Raw genomic sequence first — 17129 nt, 5'->3', positions numbered from 1 at the left:
TAACAAAACTCGAAGCAAATGGTGTGAAGGTCGTGGCGTACGCCGACGATGTGGCAGTCCTGTTTCGGGTTCTTTCCCTTCACAAGGAGGTACAACCCACCTACCTTTGAATTACCAATGTTAAACGGCCAGCAAGTAACACTATCAAGCAATACTAGGTACCTAGGACTAACAGTAGACCCAAAACTCAATTGGAAAGCGTGCATCGAGGAGCGAGTGCGGAAGGCCTGCGTCGCTTTCTATGCTTGTAAAGCGATGTTCGGTAAGAAGTGGGGTCTCAGGCCGAAGATGGTCTTTTGGCTGTTTGAAGCAGTAGTGCGGCCAGTGCTGACGTATGGCGGCTACAGCGGCATACTAATCTACACTGATGGGTCTAAGATGGACTCAGGGGTGGGAGTTGGTATATTCTCGCAATCCCTGGAAATTTCTACGTCGCTCAGACTACCGTCATTCTGCAGTGTATTTCAAGCAGAAGTCCTCGCAATTTGGCAGGCCTGTAAACTGCCCGAGGCCAGGAGCATAACTGGCAAAGTGTCTATCCTTTCTGACAGCCAAGCAGCAATTAAGGCGATAGCTGCAACATACACTAGTTCAAAGCTGGTACGGTCATGCAAACAAATTTTAAAATTAATTAAACGACGAGCTGTAATCGTCGATGGTGTCGAACAACTGCCATCGCAGGTTGTACAACGTACACTCGAGGGAGTGCTTCGAAAATTCGACGCTCATTGCTTGCCTCAGCGAAACGTTGCAATAGAGTCATACAAATTCAATGTGATGGTCCAAAAAGAACGCCAACCCTTCAATGAATTTTAAACCAAGTTGCAAACGCAATTACGCTACTGTGAATTTAGGTGTGAATGTGGCCGCTATTATGAGGATCGAATGCTGCGGGATTGCATTGTGGTTGGTGTCTTTGACAAAAAATTGCAGCTCAAACTGTTGGATGGCCGTGACGAAGATCTAATGTGCGTTATCACGACACGCAAAACATATGAAGCATCTAACGTTAACAAGGGCATATTGGATAACAAAAAAATCAGTTCTTAACACTGTCAGCATGGACATGAAAGCGGAGTCAATGGTCGGTGCGGTTAATCGTTTCTGCTACAATTGTGGTGATGCGTGGAAGTTAAGTCATGTTAATGAGTGCAAGGCGAGGGATGTAACGTGCCATCATTGTCAAAAGAAGGGATATTTTATGAAGATGTGTCGCAAACCAAAGAAGGCATCGTCACCAAAAAACGTGGAAAGGAACGACAATAGCAACAAAAATAAGTCAAAAGTGGCCAGTGAGGTGCAAGGTAGTTCTGTTGATAATAAAATAGAAGTAAGAAAAAGTACTAGTTACAAATCAACTCGTAGATTAAATGTAGAAAGACAGTGTCAGACGCGGTGGACCAAGAAATTTCAAATTGCAATGAAATAGTCACATTCAAGCTTGATACCAGTGCGGACGTAAATTGTATTCTTCTAAGTTTATGCAAAAAACTAAAAATGAATTTTGATATCAAATGAAGAGTTTTTCTGTTTACGATTACAATGGTAATAAAATCAAAATTTTCGGTACAACTAATTTGAAATGTTTAGACTTAGGCATGGTGCACACGAGGCTACGTGTCATAGACGCGTATTAGACGCTGCAGACGAAATCTGTACACTTTGAACACATGTACTTGAATGGAGAGCTGCACACGAGGTGTAAGCTGCATGAAAGCTTCATGTAGCTAAGCGTACAGTAATATTGGTCGCTGAGCGTACGTACGCTTGAAAAAAAGGAAGAACAAGATGTTTGTTGACATTTTTTTGTATTCAAATTTGTGTAATTAGTGAGAAAATGTTATTTTAGTTATAATTTATTAAATTTTAATGAGCTCGAGGCAGTTTAAAAAATTGAAACACAGTTTAAATTTTTATATTTCAATTTTATTTGGTCGATATTTCGATCTCATTCTGAGATCATCCTCAGGAAACAATTTAATATGTTTCCTGAGGATGATCTCAGAATGAGATCGAAATATCGACCAAATAAAATTGAAATATAAAAATTTAAACTGTGTTTCAATTTTTTAAACTGCCTCGAGCTCATTAAAATTTAATAAATTATAATATTTGAAGACAAATAAAAATATTTTTAAAATGTTATTTTAGTTAACAAAAGTGCGTGAAAGATATATTACCAAAGCGAAAAAGAGTATTCAACACCACAAAAGCTTGGTTAGACATTGTTGAAGCGATTAAAAGGCTAAAAAGTGTTGGGAACTAGAAGTCACTTTTTTATCTAGTCCGCGGTGGTGTAAAGTTGCCTTTCATAATTTACAAAGGCACGGGGATGCAAACAACTTTTAATACCTATTTTCATTTGTTTTCGGAATTTCTTATTTTTTTTTTTAATAATTGTTTGCTTTTTGTAGCGACGCACAGTGTTTCGTGTAGAACAAGCTAGCTGGACAAAAACAAAGTTCTTATTCCAAGAAAAGTGTAATGAGAAATGAAAGAAAACAAACAAAATAACGGGATTTTTGCTTTTTTTTGATATTTTTGCTCATATATATTGAGTAATTGAAGTAAGAAGGCAGGAGTGGCCGTAAAATGGATTGATTAATTTGCAAAATTCTTGTTGAATATTAAGCTTCATATTTCTTTTAAGTGAACACTTTTATATAATTTTTTTGATGGATTCTAAGCTCGAAGGTAAGTAAAATTTTTTAATAGTAATTCTTTCGCAATTAGAGTATTTTCAATATATTTAACATTCCGTTATTAAGAAGAAAAGATATTTTTTCTCTATATTTTTGACTTTAGGGACAAAAAAGTTACATACATCCGCGGACATCCGGGCTAAATTTTACATATGTTATAGTCGCAAGTATTCTCTAATAGTTATCTCTACATATAAAATAGGATGTATGTACGTACCGGCTCCGACGAGATATTTGAACCTTTAAAGCTGATCTGCAAACGGCAAAGCCAATTCCCAGGTACAGGGAACAAACACGTAGCCATAAACCACACAAAAATAAACGCGCAAGGTCAACAAGAGCACACCAAAAGCAAAAAGGCGAAGATCACTGACTTCAGCCTGCCACAATCAACCGCACCAGTCTCGAAGGCATAAAAACAGGTACATACAAAGCAATCCTAATGCAGGTATAACCACACAGGAACGCTACACAAAACAACCCCATTTGTTATCATCTACTGCACTACTGATAACAAATCAGAACGATCAACGACACTTAAGATGGCAGCAAAACAATCATCAACTATTCACCCTGTCGGAAAATCAACAACACAAAGCAGTTTAGTTATAACCGTACCAAGAACGGAGACATTTGGGTTCAACATTCGAAGGAAACTAGATATAAAGAATTATTGAGTTTTGTTTTACTTAGGTACGATTTAAGCGAAGCAGCCGAGTATTCGATAAAAAGTTTAAGCTTACAAATATCGGCATATTCGTCGAAGCTGGATCAAAAGTGGAACACTTCTGGAAGCCATAAGGAGCGATTTTTGAATAAAAACTCGGAGTGGCTATCGGGTCCAGACTTCACATTTACAATAACGGTGGATTCAAAGCTGCCATCAGACTAACCAACCACTTCTTCAGGTAACCCGGCCCCGGAAGACGAAGGAAGAACTTGTTTAGCTGCAGTGAAAAAACCAAACGGCGTCGAGTGGATGACCTCTTGCAATCTAGAAGTCCTGGTGAGTTACTTTATGCGGCAGAAGTATCAACGCGTATGTCCGGCAACAGAAATGTTGATAACATTATACAAAAATTATAGGAAACCACTCAAATATCCGGCAAAAAGATGACATGTGAGCCAGATGCAAGATGCTTGAGCAATGTAGAAGCTTTAGCATACTACGTAGATAGCAAGTCGACGACTCATGAGTACAAAACGACTCGGAAGTGGAGCATCAAGGCAGGCCATAAGGTTTATCCATCACTTTATAGTCTAAGAAAAGCTAAGGCAGAATGCTATCCAAATGAAATTGATGTGGGTGAAACACGTGCGGAAATTAAAGTCCAGTCCGTATTAGATAAAACTGTTGAGCGTTTAGTTTTAGCAAATCAAGAAGTTTTTGTTAGTTTATTACCTACAAACTTGACGTATACTTTAATCAGCAAGTAGGGTTGCGATGAATGCTCTGGCCATAGCACATATAAGCAAAAGTTTACATGCAGTTCTGACACTGATGAGTTTTTGTTTATATTTTCTTTCGTTCCTCTTCAATTACAGGATGAAAAAGGTAACATTGTTTGGCAGAATCCTCGACCTTCTTCTATCATGTATTGTCGTCCAATTAAATTTATTTTTTCCAAGGAAACAAAAGATTTTATTGTTTTTGAAACGAACAAACTTTTAGAGGAGATAAATGCGTTGTTGTCAACAAAGTACATGCTCGAAGAATACGAAGTTTCCGTAAATCACAATATGCTTCTAACAATGATTGACGAAAAAGTTTGCCATGCTTTGACTGAAACTTCTTCCGCACAAAAGTGTTATATTTGTGGTGCCACTCCAAAAGATATGAATAATGAGTTACGGGACTTTACGCCTAACCGAGATAATCTTGATTTTGGTTTGTCTACTCTCCATGCATAGATAAGATGTTTTGAATGCTTGCTTCACATAAGTTATCGCCTCGAAGTAAAAAAAATAGCAGCTTAGGAATGAGGCAGATAAAGAGAGTGTAAAGCTACGTTCCAAAGAAATCCAGAATAAATTTAAAAGTGAACTTGGATTGATAGTAGATAAACCAAAACCAGGTTTCGGCAATACCAATGACGGCAACACTGCTCGTAGGTTTTTCGAAAATTCTGAGGCTAGTGCTGAGATTACGGAATTGGATGTAACGCCCATCAAAAGATTCGACACTCCTTCGCGCATTAGCATCTGGGTAAATATAAATATCCAAAAATTTGCGGTCGAGACTAAAAAACTATACATAGATCTCTATCCATGGTTTAATATGCCTGTTACAGTTCATAAAATCTTAGTGCATAGTACTGATATTATAAAATCAGCAATTTTACCTATTGGTCAACTTTCTGAGGAAGCACAGGAAGCCCGTAACAAAGATTTGAGACGATTCAGGGATGATAACACATAAAAGCAGTCGCGTGAAGCCATGAATAGAGATCTTATGAATATGTTGCTTATAACATCGGATCCTTTAGTTAACAGTTTTTGGGAGATACCTAAGAAAACATTTAAAAGTCTGACTTCAGAAGTCTTAAATTTACTGTCCCCCGATAATGTTGAGGAATCAATAAATACCCCAGTAGTTTCAAGCTGTCACAGTAGTGTTGCTGATGCTCATGACTATTCCACAAGCGACTCATCGAATGAAAGTGATGATAGCGAATAATAACATAACTATAAAAGATAACCTAGCCTATAACTTTTTGTTGGATCAGGTTTTATTTAATTTAAATCTATTGGCTTTTCTACTTTGTATGATACTTTACTTTTAAATTTTTTTAATAAGTAATTTTCACATAATTAATTTAGATATTTACATTGTTATTAATATTATTGTAATTCACTTTTACATTCCTGACTGGTACTATAAAATAATTTTGTAAAAATTGTAGTGCCAGGATAAATACTCAAATAAATACAAAATATGTATGTACATATGTACAGTCACTCACATAAATAAGAGACACCCCTTTTTGGACAATTCTTACAATTTTCGCTTTCGCAAATTTATTTTAACTAATTTCCCATAAGAAAATTTTTCACGATCTGTAACAAAAACTAAATTATATTTAAAAAATATTTGAAAAATTCGACGAATTTTCATAAAAAATTTTAATTTTTTGTTTCGGAACCGTTAGAATTTTTTAGAGTATTGAGATTTGTAGTCCACTCAATTTAAGTACTTACTTACTTACTTTACTTAATTGGCGCTTAACCGTCTAAACGGTTATGGCCGTCCAACAAGGCGCGCCAGTCACTCCTTCGCTCCGCCAACCGGCGCCAATTGGTCACACCAAGGGAGTTTAAATCGTTTTCCACCTGGTCCTTCCAACGGAGTGGGGGCCGCCCTCTACCTCTGCTTCCATAGGCGGGTTCCGATAAAAACACTTTCTTGGCATCCTTTCATTCGCATAACATGGCCTAGCCAGCGCAGCCGCTGCGTTTTAATTCGCTGGACTATGTTGATGTCTGCGTATAGCTCGTACAGCTCATCATTAAATCTTCTTCGGTACTAGCCGTCGCCAACGCGTAGAGGTCCATAAATCTTTCGAAGAACTTTTCTCTCGAACACTCCCAAAGCCGCTTCATCTGCTGTTGTCATGGTTCATGCTTCTGCCCCATATAGCAGGACGGGTACGATAAGTGACTTGTAAAGTATGATTTTCGTTCGCCGAGAGAGGACTTTACTTTTCAATTGCCTCCCTAGTCCAAAGTAGCATTTATTGGCAATATTGATTCTTCGCTGGATTTCAGTGCTGATGTTGTTGCTAGTGTTGATGCTGGTTCCCAAATAAAAGAAGTATTTTACTATTTCGAAATTATGGCTGCCAACAGTAGCGTGGTTGCCAAGGCGCGTATGCGCTGACTCTTTGCTCGATGACAGCAGGTACTTCGTTTTGTCCTCATTCACCATCAAACCCATCTTTACCGCTTCTTTTTCCAGTCTGGAGTAAGCAGAACTAACAGCGCGGCTATTTAGGCCGATGATATCAATGTCATCAGCATATGCCAGTAATTGCACGCGTTTATAATATATTGTTCCAGTGCGGTTTAAGTTCTGCAGCTAGTATAATTTTCTCCAGCATCAAATTAAAGAAATCGCATGATAGGGGGTCACCCTCTCTGAAACCTCGTTTAGTTTCGAACGGCTCGGAGAGGTCCTTCCCAATTATGACTGAGCTGATGGTGTTGCTCAACGTCATTTTGCACAGCCGTATAAGTTTTGCGGGGAAACCAAATTCAGACATAGCGGCATATAGGCAGCTCCTTTTCGTGCTGTCGAAGGCGGCTTTAAAGTCGACGAAGAGGTGATGTGTGCCGATTCTCTTTTCACGGGTTTTTCTCAAGATTTGGCGCATTGTGAAAACCTGGTCGATGGTAGATTTACCAGGTCTGAAGCAGCACTGATAAGGTCCAATCAGCCGGTTCACGGTGGGCTTCAATTATTTGCACAATACACTTGAAAGGACCTTATATGCGATATTAAGAAGGCTGATTTCACGATAGTTGGTGCATTTTGCAGTATCCCCCTTCTTGTGGACTGGGCAAAGAACACTTAGATTCCAACCGTCGGGCATGCTTTCGTCCGCCCATATTTTGCAAAGAAGCTGCTGCATGCGCCTTACCAACTCCTCGCCGCCGAACTTGAATAGCTCCGCAGGCAATCCATCAGCGCCCACGGCCTTGTTGTTTTTCAATCTGGTTATTGCTATTCAAACTTCGTCATAATCGGGCGGGGGGCATATATTCCATCATCATCGATTGCGGGATCGGGTTCTTCATCTCTACGCGGTGAATTGATGCCTCCATTTAGGAGAGCAGAGAAGTGTTCCCTCCATAATCTAAGCACTCTCTGGACATTAGTTACAAGGTCGCCGTTTTCATTCCTACAGGAGTTTGCCCCGGTCTTAAAACCTTCCGTCTGTCGCCGTATTTTTTGGTAGAATTTTCGGGCGTTATTCCTGGTGGCTAGCAGCTCAAGCTCCTCGCACTCACGCCTTTCTGCTTCTGCTTTTTTCTTCCTGAAAAGGCGTCTCGCTTCCCTTTTCAACTCACGATAGCGTTCACACACTCCTCTTGTCGCGCTCGCTTTTAACGTAGCCCTGTAGGCAGCGTCTTTTCTTTCGGTTGCAACGCGGCATTCTTCATCATACCAGTTGTTTTTTCGTGGCCGCCGCCGGTAACCAATTTTTTCCTCGGCGGCAGTACGAAGTGCTTTGGAAATATGCTCCCACTGCTCCTGTACTCCTTCAGGATGAGTTGTGCCCTCAGAGAGCAGGTGTGAGAGTCGAGTTGCGAAATCATTGGCAGTCTGTGATTGAAGCTTTTCGACGTCTAGCTTTCCTTGTGTTTTTTGTTCCTTGTTTTTAGCCGCGTTGAGGCGGGTGCGTATTTTGGCTGCAACGAGATAATGGTCCGAATCGATGTTAGGTCCTCGGATCCTGCGCACATCTAAAACACTGGAGGCATGCCGTCCGTCTATCACAACGTGATCGATCTGATTGCGAGTATTTCGATCAGGAGACAGCCATGTAGCTTGATGTATCTTTTTATGCATGAACCTCGTGCTGGATATGACCATGTTTCGAGCACCGGCAAAGTAAATCAGCCTCATTCCGTTAGGAGAAGTTTCATTGTGTAGGCTGAACTTTCCGACTGTAGGGCCAAAAACACCTTCTTTGTCCACCCTGGCGTTAAAGTCGCCAAGCACGACTTTTATATCATGACGGGGGCAGCGCTCGTATGTGCGTTCTAATTGTTCATAAAAAGTGTCTTTCACTTCATCGCCAGCACTTGGCGACAAAGTCTCTCTCCCACCACGAATCCGACGCCGAAACTGCGCTTATTCGCATGGCCACTCCAATATATGTCACAATTTTTGATATTCTTTCTTCCTTGCTTCGTCAAATGCATTTCATGGATGGCGGTGATGTCAGATTTTGCTTTGACGAGGACATCAACCAGAATGATATATTAAAAAATGTTGCTTTTATTCGGATAGCGTCGAGACGCTCGTCCACAGGCGTGAACGCCAGCACTTAGCGACAAAGTCTCTCTCCCACCACGAATCCGACGGCGAAACTGCGCTTATTCGCATGGCCACTCCAATATATGTCACAATTTTTGATCTTCTTTCTTCCTTGCTTCGTCCAACGCATTTCATGGATGGCGGTGATGTCAGATTTTGCTTTGACGAGGACATCAACCAGAATGATATATTAAAAAATGTTGCTTTTATTCGGATAGCGGCGAGACGCTCGTCCACAGGCGTGAACGCCAGCACTTGGCGACAAAGTCTCTCTCCCACCACGAATCCGACGCCGAAACTGCGCTTATTCGCATGGCCACTCCAATATATGTCACAATTTTTGATCTTCTTTCTTCCTTGCTTCGTCCAACGCATTTCATCGATGGCGGTGATGTCAGATTTTGCTTTGACGAGGACATCTGCACTAATCCCATTCAGAGAGCGGACGTTCCAGGTGCATGCCCTCAATTCATTGTCCTTCAAACGTTTCCCATGGTCGTCATCAATAGAGAGTGTATTTATCCGAGGCTTGTTGTTATATTTCATTGGAGTATGGTTTTACGTGGCGGGTCCCAAGCCCAGCGCACAACCCGCTCAGCGGGGGTGAAAATATTACTTGGCACGTTTATATAGCGAGCCGCTTGCTCCAAGACAGACGCCCGCTTGCAGCCGCACCTAGAGGTGTACAGACGCTGCCGATGAGATCTCCCCCGGCTAGCCCTTAAACCGATTATGTCAGAGTGGCCTAGCCAGGTTGTCGCCTTCTCACATTAGCTCACCGCTAAACGGGTGTTTAGCGGCTACCCAGAGGATACTTGGCCGCAAGCGACCGGCAGTAGTGAGCTGCTTGAACCGCATGCAAAAGAATCGCTCTGGCCATTCCCAGGTGAATGGCGGTCAGAAGCTTTTCCCACTTTTGTGGACTTCTACACACGGCCCCACCCTCCTATTAAGTACAATAAAGTAATATTCTATTCAATTTAAGTACAATAAAGTAATATTCTTAAGTCCTTTAAATTTTTTTGGATCTATGTCACTTATTCACATGAGTTACTGTATATGAAATAAGCAAATGTATGCATATGAAGTAAAATTTTGGAAAAAAATCAAAAAAAAAAAAAGAACATATGGCTGAAAAAAATGACGTAGTTGTAATGACTGCATATGAAACGGAAAATCTCATAAAATAATTTTGTCCAGCTAGCTTGTTCTACACGAAACACTGTGCGACGCTCGAAAGTAGCTTCGTGTGCAGATTTGGAGGCGTAGAGAAATCGTAGCTGCATGTCATATCTTGCAGGCGTCTATGAAGCTACGCCTCGTGTGCATCTTGCCTTAAACTTAAATACGGAGCATACAGCTGATTTTTTTGGTAGTCAATGACAATTGCGAACCGGTTCTCGGACTAGAGTCGTGTGAGAAATTTGGTTTAATTAAACGGTTGGATATCCAAGGAATTGTTATTTTTCCTCAATCAAAGGAAGAATTTTTAAAAAAATCTGAAGATGTTTTTCATGGCTTTGGGAAAATTTAAAATTAAATTGTTGTATAATTCAAAGCCAGTTCTTCATTACAAAAAGCGTATACCGAATTCCTTAACGGATAGACTAAAATCTGAGCTTCAGAATATGGTGCGAGATAAAATAATTTCCCCAGTAGAATACCCAACAGAGTGGGTTAATAACCTGCAAATAATTGAGAAACCCTTGGAACTCGACAAAGATAGTTCCGACTTAACAACCTTTATAACCCCGTTTGGGAGATTTAAGTTAATCGTGTTCCCTTTGGACTCAACTGTGCTCCGGAAATTTTTCAACGGAAAATGCCTCAAATTTTCGGAGATGTACCAGGAGTGTTAGTATACTTTGATGATTTGGCTATCTGCGCGGACAACGAAGAGGAACATGATCGAATCGTGAACCTAGTGTTAGAGAGGGCTCCAAAAAATAACATAAGGTTCAATCAGGAAAAAATGTAGTACCGAACAAATGAGCAATATTATTGCGGAAGGGAAAATTAAAGCGGACTTAAAGTATCGGGATGCAATTTTAAATATGAAAAAAGTGAAGGATAAAGCGGGAGTTTTAAGATTCTTGGGCTTACTTAAATATTTGGCTAAATTTATTCCGAACCTCTCAAAAAGGACAGCAGAGATGCGGAACTTGATAATAAATAATGTTGAGTTCAACTGGACCGACAAACATGACCAAGAGTTCGAGAAATTGTTATCGATTATAACATCACAACCAGTGTTAGCAATATATATCCCAAAGAAACCCATGGTAGTACAAACTGACGCATCGAAAGACGGATTAGGGTGTGTAATTATTCAGAGTGAACAAAAATGGGTCAGGGTTAGGTTGAACTGGCCGGTCCGTGAGGACCTCACATAGACTGATTGAGTCCGTAGTATTACCAGAAGTTTGTTTTAACGACCAAACTGAAAAACCCTATCAAAAACCAGGACCTATGTTATAAAATAACTCCGTCCTCTTGGCAAATACTAGAAGCTTCCTAGGACTTAAGCCACTTGCTGCTTCTAGATCTGACAGCTGTATCACTCCTAATAGCTGGAGTCTTAGCCTGGCAAATGCAGGGCACGAGCACAGAACGTGCTCCATCGTTTCCTCCTCAAGCCCGCACTTCCTACATATGCTATCACTGACCAGGCCTAATTTAAAGGATGTAACGCCAGAAGGCAGTGTCCAGTCAGAATACCCGTCATGAGTATACAGTCCTCTCTTTTTAATGATAGGAGCAACTTCGTTAGTCTAAGTTTGTAAGACCTACACATAATATTCGACACTTTACAGCCCCGCGCTTCAACCCTTGCCTTTCCCGCTTGGTCGATCATGTGCACCTCTCGCCTTCGCTTAATCTCGCCCAGTCTAATTGGGACGTCTACGAAGCAAGCTTCAAGGGATGCGCCCTTTTTAGCTAGTTGTTCCGCTTTTTCATTCCCATCTATTCCCATATGCCCTGGGACCCAATACAGATGTATGCTTCTCCCTGTCCCAATTCTCTCCAGAGACTGCTTCTACTCTAACACGCCTTTAGATGCTGTGCTATGCGAGATTATTGCCTTAATTGCTGCTTGACTGTCAATATAAAAGTTAACACGGTTGCAGCTTAAGCTATTCTCTGCCAGGGTTTCTACTGCTTTGGTTACGGCTAATATTTCCGATTGGAAAACGCTACAGTAATCCGGCAGCCTGTAGGATCTGCTTATTTCCGGATCAGAACAGTATACCGCAGACCCTACTCCTTCCACTACTTTGGAACCATCGGTGTACACATATATCGCCTCGTCCGCCATTTGCGCACCCTTGCGCCAACCATCCACCTCTATTGTTGCCTTAAGATCTCCCTCGAAGCGCAGATAGGGAATCAGGTAGTCTGTTCATCTTGTGACTGATGACGCTATACTACTATGGCCATATGGTCGGCGCTCAAGCTGCCGGAGGCACCAAGCCTGATTGCGGTTGTTAATGCTATGTTCTTTGCTACCAGGTCTACAGGTGGAATATGCAGAATGGCATACAGTTCAGCCGTCGGGGTTGTTTTCAGGGCTCCCGTAATGCTAAGCATCGATAGTCTGCAAACCCCCTCTAATTTTTTGAAGTATGTTGTTTTTTGTGTGACTTTCCACCAAACAAGAGCTCCATAGTATAGAGGCTTACAATCGCTGTAAAAACCCAATGAGAAAGAGAGGGCGATAAGCCCCACGTACACCCCAGCATTCTTTTACATGCATAGAGTGCCGTTGAGGCCTTCTTGGCCCTCTCCTCCACGTTGAGCTTCCATGACAGCTTACTGTCTGGAATGATTCTTCATCCTGTCTAGGATGATTCCTAGATATTTTGTGCAAGGTTTCTCCTGTAAGGTCACCCCTCCTAACTTAGACCTGGTGCAATTTGGGACCTTGTATCTCTTTGTAAACAAGACCATATCCGTCTTCTCCGCATTGACTTTAAACCCGACATTAGATGCCCAGGTATGAATATCCCGAAGCGCCCGATCCATCAAAGAACTAATCGTTGGAAGGCACTTTCCACTTATGAATATTGCAACGTCATCTGCGTAAGCCGTAAGTTTTACGGGTCCCTCATCGAATCGCCTGAGCAGTTGGTTGATGAACAGCGTCCAACGCAGAGGTGATAGCACCCCTCTCTGGGGCGTGCCGCTGTCCACTGATTTCGTGGCCTCGTACAATCCCCATTGGGATGTAATCTTCCTGCAATTTAACATGCAGCCGATCCATCTGATTAAGACGGGATGTACTTTAATGTAATTAACACCATCCATAATCACACATTTAGAAACATTATTGAAAGCCCCGGCAATGTCCAAGAAGAATTCTAGAGCATACACCTTATATTCCAGAGATTTCTCTATGCTTACTACCACCCTATGCAATGCGGTGGCTACCGACTTGCCTTTGGTGTACGCATGCTGTGTTGTGGAGAGCAGCTTTTCATCCACGATGGACTTTATGTACACATCTATCAGCCTCTCAAAGGTTTTGAGCAGAAATGATGTTAAGCTTATGGGTCTATAGTCTTTGGGATACACGTGACCGATCTTCCCCGCCTTTGGTAGAAAAGCTACACGAGCAGTTCTCCAAGAGTGCGGTACATGATTCAGCCTTATGCACCCATCGAATATTATTTTAAGCCATTCCACGACCGCCATACTTGAAACTTGTATCATGGTCGGGAATATACCGTCTGGGCCCGGCGATTGAAACTTAGAAAACGTCTTCACTGCCCATTCGATCTTGGTACCGGTCACCAAGCCCGGCACTACCCGCTCCGTGATCAAAGTGCGAGTGATGTCTGCTGGCTCTTCTAAACCGTCTCCCGATGGGAAATGTGTTTCGAGAAGCACCTCAAGGGATTCCTCACTATTACGTGACCATTCTTCGTTCTCTTTCTTGATAAGTCCCTGGACTATGTTTCCCCTTGCTAGGGCTTTTTTCAACCGTGCTGTTTCGCTGGAGCTCTCTATGTCCGTACAGAAACTTTTCCATGAGATTCTCTTCGCCCTGGAAATTTCACGCTTGTAGATCCTCATTAGATCCCTGTACTCGTCCCGACACGTTTCGCTTTCCGCGGCCTTTGCGAGCTTAAACATTTCTTTTACCTGTCTTCTTAGAAGACTCAGCTCATTTCTCCACCATGGCGGGTTTGCTTTTCCTCTGAATCTTCTTAGAGGGCAAGCTTTGTTATACGCGGTCATAAGCGTCCTTGTTAGGAATTCATTCGACTCCTCCAGCTCCTCCACATTGGCAACCTCTTTGGGCTGTCCCAGTTTTGTTTCTACATGTTTCTGGAATTTAGTCCAGTTCGTTGACCTAGGGTTTCTAAAGGTTCCTCCCTTCTCCACCCTCTTTAGGGGGATGCTGAAGCTGATATACGCATGGTCGGAGAAGGATGGTCTATCAAGAACCATCCAATCATACCTTGATATATCACGCTCGGAGCTCAATGTAATATCCAGAACATTGCTGGATGTTGGACCAATGTATGTAGGGACATTCCCCCTGTTGGTTTGCAGGATGTAACAAAATAGAGATTCGCCTCTCTCGTTCGTATCTGCTCCTCCCCACGCATTGTGGTGCGTATTTGCATCTGCGCCTATGACCAACCGCCCTTTGCGCCCTTCCTCCTGTACTAGCCTGTTGCACTCCATCGGTGGAACCTCCGAAGCACGGGCCATGGTGCAGGACGCCAGGATAAATGCCTGCTTATTCTTTTGTTCAACGGCCACCGCTACGAGGTCCTCAGTGATGTAATTAGGGCAGCATATATGAAGGAAGCTGTTTCCTTACCATTACTACAGCTCGCACCTGTCCTTCCGTTTGCGCGTAGTAAACGCCAAACCCGCGCGTGCTAAGTCCAGAAACCTTTCCTCCCGATGAGAGTCACGGCTCCTGGATCAGCGCAACGTCAAACGAACCCTCATCAACAGTTAGGAGTTCGCTCGACGCCACTTTACTGTCTTGGAGGTTTATAGGTAGGACTCGTAGCACCATTGGGTTGTTTGTCCCCCTCCAGCACTTTCATCGTGACGTCGTCGTCCTCCCCTTGCCCTTTTAGATTAGAGTATTCGAGGCCCCCTTCAGCCTCTCGTAACTGTTGTGCCGGGTGTTCCGAGTCACAGCACCATTTGGCGGTTGGTCCTCTTCTAACAACTTCGTGGTGACGTCGGGGACCTCCACCTGCCTTTTTTCCTCAGGCTTTTGAGGTCCTTTTCGACTACGCCCACCTCTAGCGTGTTAGGATTTTTATCGTCGGGACTTCTTTTCCTGAGTCGCATGTAAATTTTGCCAGTACCAAAGGACATTTTGCCAAGCTGTGTGTACAAAATGTCCTCCGCCTGTGTGTTTATTTGGAAGGTGTAGAACGGTAGGCCGAGATACAGTAAGTACTTCAAATCTTGTGTCGGTATGTTCGGATTCTGATTCTGTAGAAGTCGCAGTGCATCCTCCGACTTCATCACGCATGGTATCCATACCTTAACTTTTGGTACCGTGGGGATTTGCGCTTTATTCACCACCTCAAACCGCGCGTTCGTGCCTTGCCTTTGGAGGTTTGGAACCACTTCCTCCAGCCACCGCAAGCACGCGATGTTCTCGCACGCTATCATCTTCACACCATTATACCATCCCCCCGAATCAAAGGTTGGAAGGGGCTTACTTGGTTGGACCCGCATCATCTTAAGCATTAAGCTAATAAGCCCCTTTCCGCAGATCTCCACCTTTCAGTAGTAATTTGTCCGAAACGACTGCTACGATCAACCAACGCCACAGTCAGTGACTGCTTTGCCACATCACTCATCTTCTCGGGAAAAGCCGGAGTCTTAGCGTTATATCCCTTTGGCACCTCCGAGAAAGCCGGAGTCATAGCGTTATCTCCCTTTGGCTTATCTCCTAATTCCGTAGTTGGAACTTCCCCCTGACTCGCAGCTTTCGAGGTAGTTGCTACCTCGCTATTGGCTATCGGCTCTAGGACTGGGTCCATTCTGCCTCTTGAAAGTATGCTTATCGCCTTCCGCCGAACGTTGCCTCTTCATTCTGCCGTTCGACGCTTCTTCCTCTTCGTACCGATTGCAGAACCGAGGGTTCCTCGCAGCAAACCTTTTGAACTGCCTTCGAACTACTTCTACCGCCTCATGGGCCCATTCCAAGCGCTCGATCTCCACTTCTGTTGGGTCAACCACTGCTCCCAAGCGTTGTACAATTCTTAGTGTTGCACGGTACTGCGAGAGAGCTCTTTTACTTCCTCTGCTCCGTACCCTTCTCCACTCTTCTACTCCATTTTCATTTGTGTGCTTCTCCAACACGGAGTTCATTGAATCAGCACTACTGTCGCTTCCCAGAATCCGAGGCATCGCTTAATGCGTATTTGTCGTCCTTGGCTTGCGACTCAGTCCTCCTCTTATCATCGTCCTTGTTACAGTGAGGTAATGAGTCGTTCATCTTGGCCGTACGACCACCTGCCCGACAAGGCGGACTCAGCGGTCCAGTATTATATGCGGGGAAAGAACCGTCCGCCACAGCAGCGCCCCTTACTGTGGTTAGGCCATAGATACATCCCGAGGTGGCCCGGTATCGGGAAGGCTCCGTTCGAATACAGCCGAATTTATCCCCTGGCTGCAAATCATCCAATAGGCACGGTCCGCATAACACCCTGGATTAGGGGATTGGCAGTTCTTGGTCACCGACATCCCGCCGCCCTCCTGTGAGGCGAAACGGCGTAGATATCAGCCCTAAATGGCTCCGCCTCATAGTCGGGCGCTATGGAGTTCGGCTAAGCCCTCACACCAACGACAAGGTGCCTACCCTAGTGAGGGAAAATAGGCCCAAATAGAGAAAGACCTCTTAGCCTTAGTTTTTGCATGCCAACGGTTTCATTTTTACCTGCACGGACAATAATTTACTGTCAAAAGCGATCATAAACCCCTGGAAACGTTAACTAAACGAGAAATTGATGTCACAATGCGACTTCAACGAATGTTCACATGAAGTTTGTTGAAGTATTCGCAAATGTTCATTGTGTATAAGCCAGGCAAGGACATTCTGGTCGCTGATTGTTTACCGAGGGCACAATTCGAAGATGTCTCAGAGAACGAAGCGCTATCGGGAATTATTCACTCGTTGACAGAATCGGTCTGTATTTCGGAAGAAAATTATCGGTTTTATAAGGAAACCTTAAAGACAGATGAAAAATACTTATGGATTTGTCAATACATGAAGCAAGGGTGGCCGGGATATCATCAACTGGATGATTTTAGCCAACATTTTTTTAAGTTTAAAAGCCAATTACATTTTGAGAACGGGTTATTATTTTCGGATCATCGGTTGATCATACCATCACCATTGAAGA

General features: G+C 43.0%; 1 protein-coding gene across 8 annotated transcripts in view; it reads right to left on the bottom strand.

Moving 5' to 3' along the window:
* Positions 1-17129, bottom strand: part of Keap1 (kelch like ECH associated protein 1) — a 557804-nt gene that overhangs the window by 350502 nt on the left and 190173 nt on the right. The window lies entirely within an intron of this gene.

This window comes from Eurosta solidaginis, chromosome 1 (genome assembly GCF_040869045.1).
Source record: "Eurosta solidaginis isolate ZX-2024a chromosome 1, ASM4086904v1, whole genome shotgun sequence".
NCBI classification, from domain to species: domain Eukaryota; kingdom Metazoa; phylum Arthropoda; class Insecta; order Diptera; family Tephritidae; genus Eurosta; species Eurosta solidaginis.
This window is presented reverse-complemented; position numbering and strand designations above follow the sequence as displayed.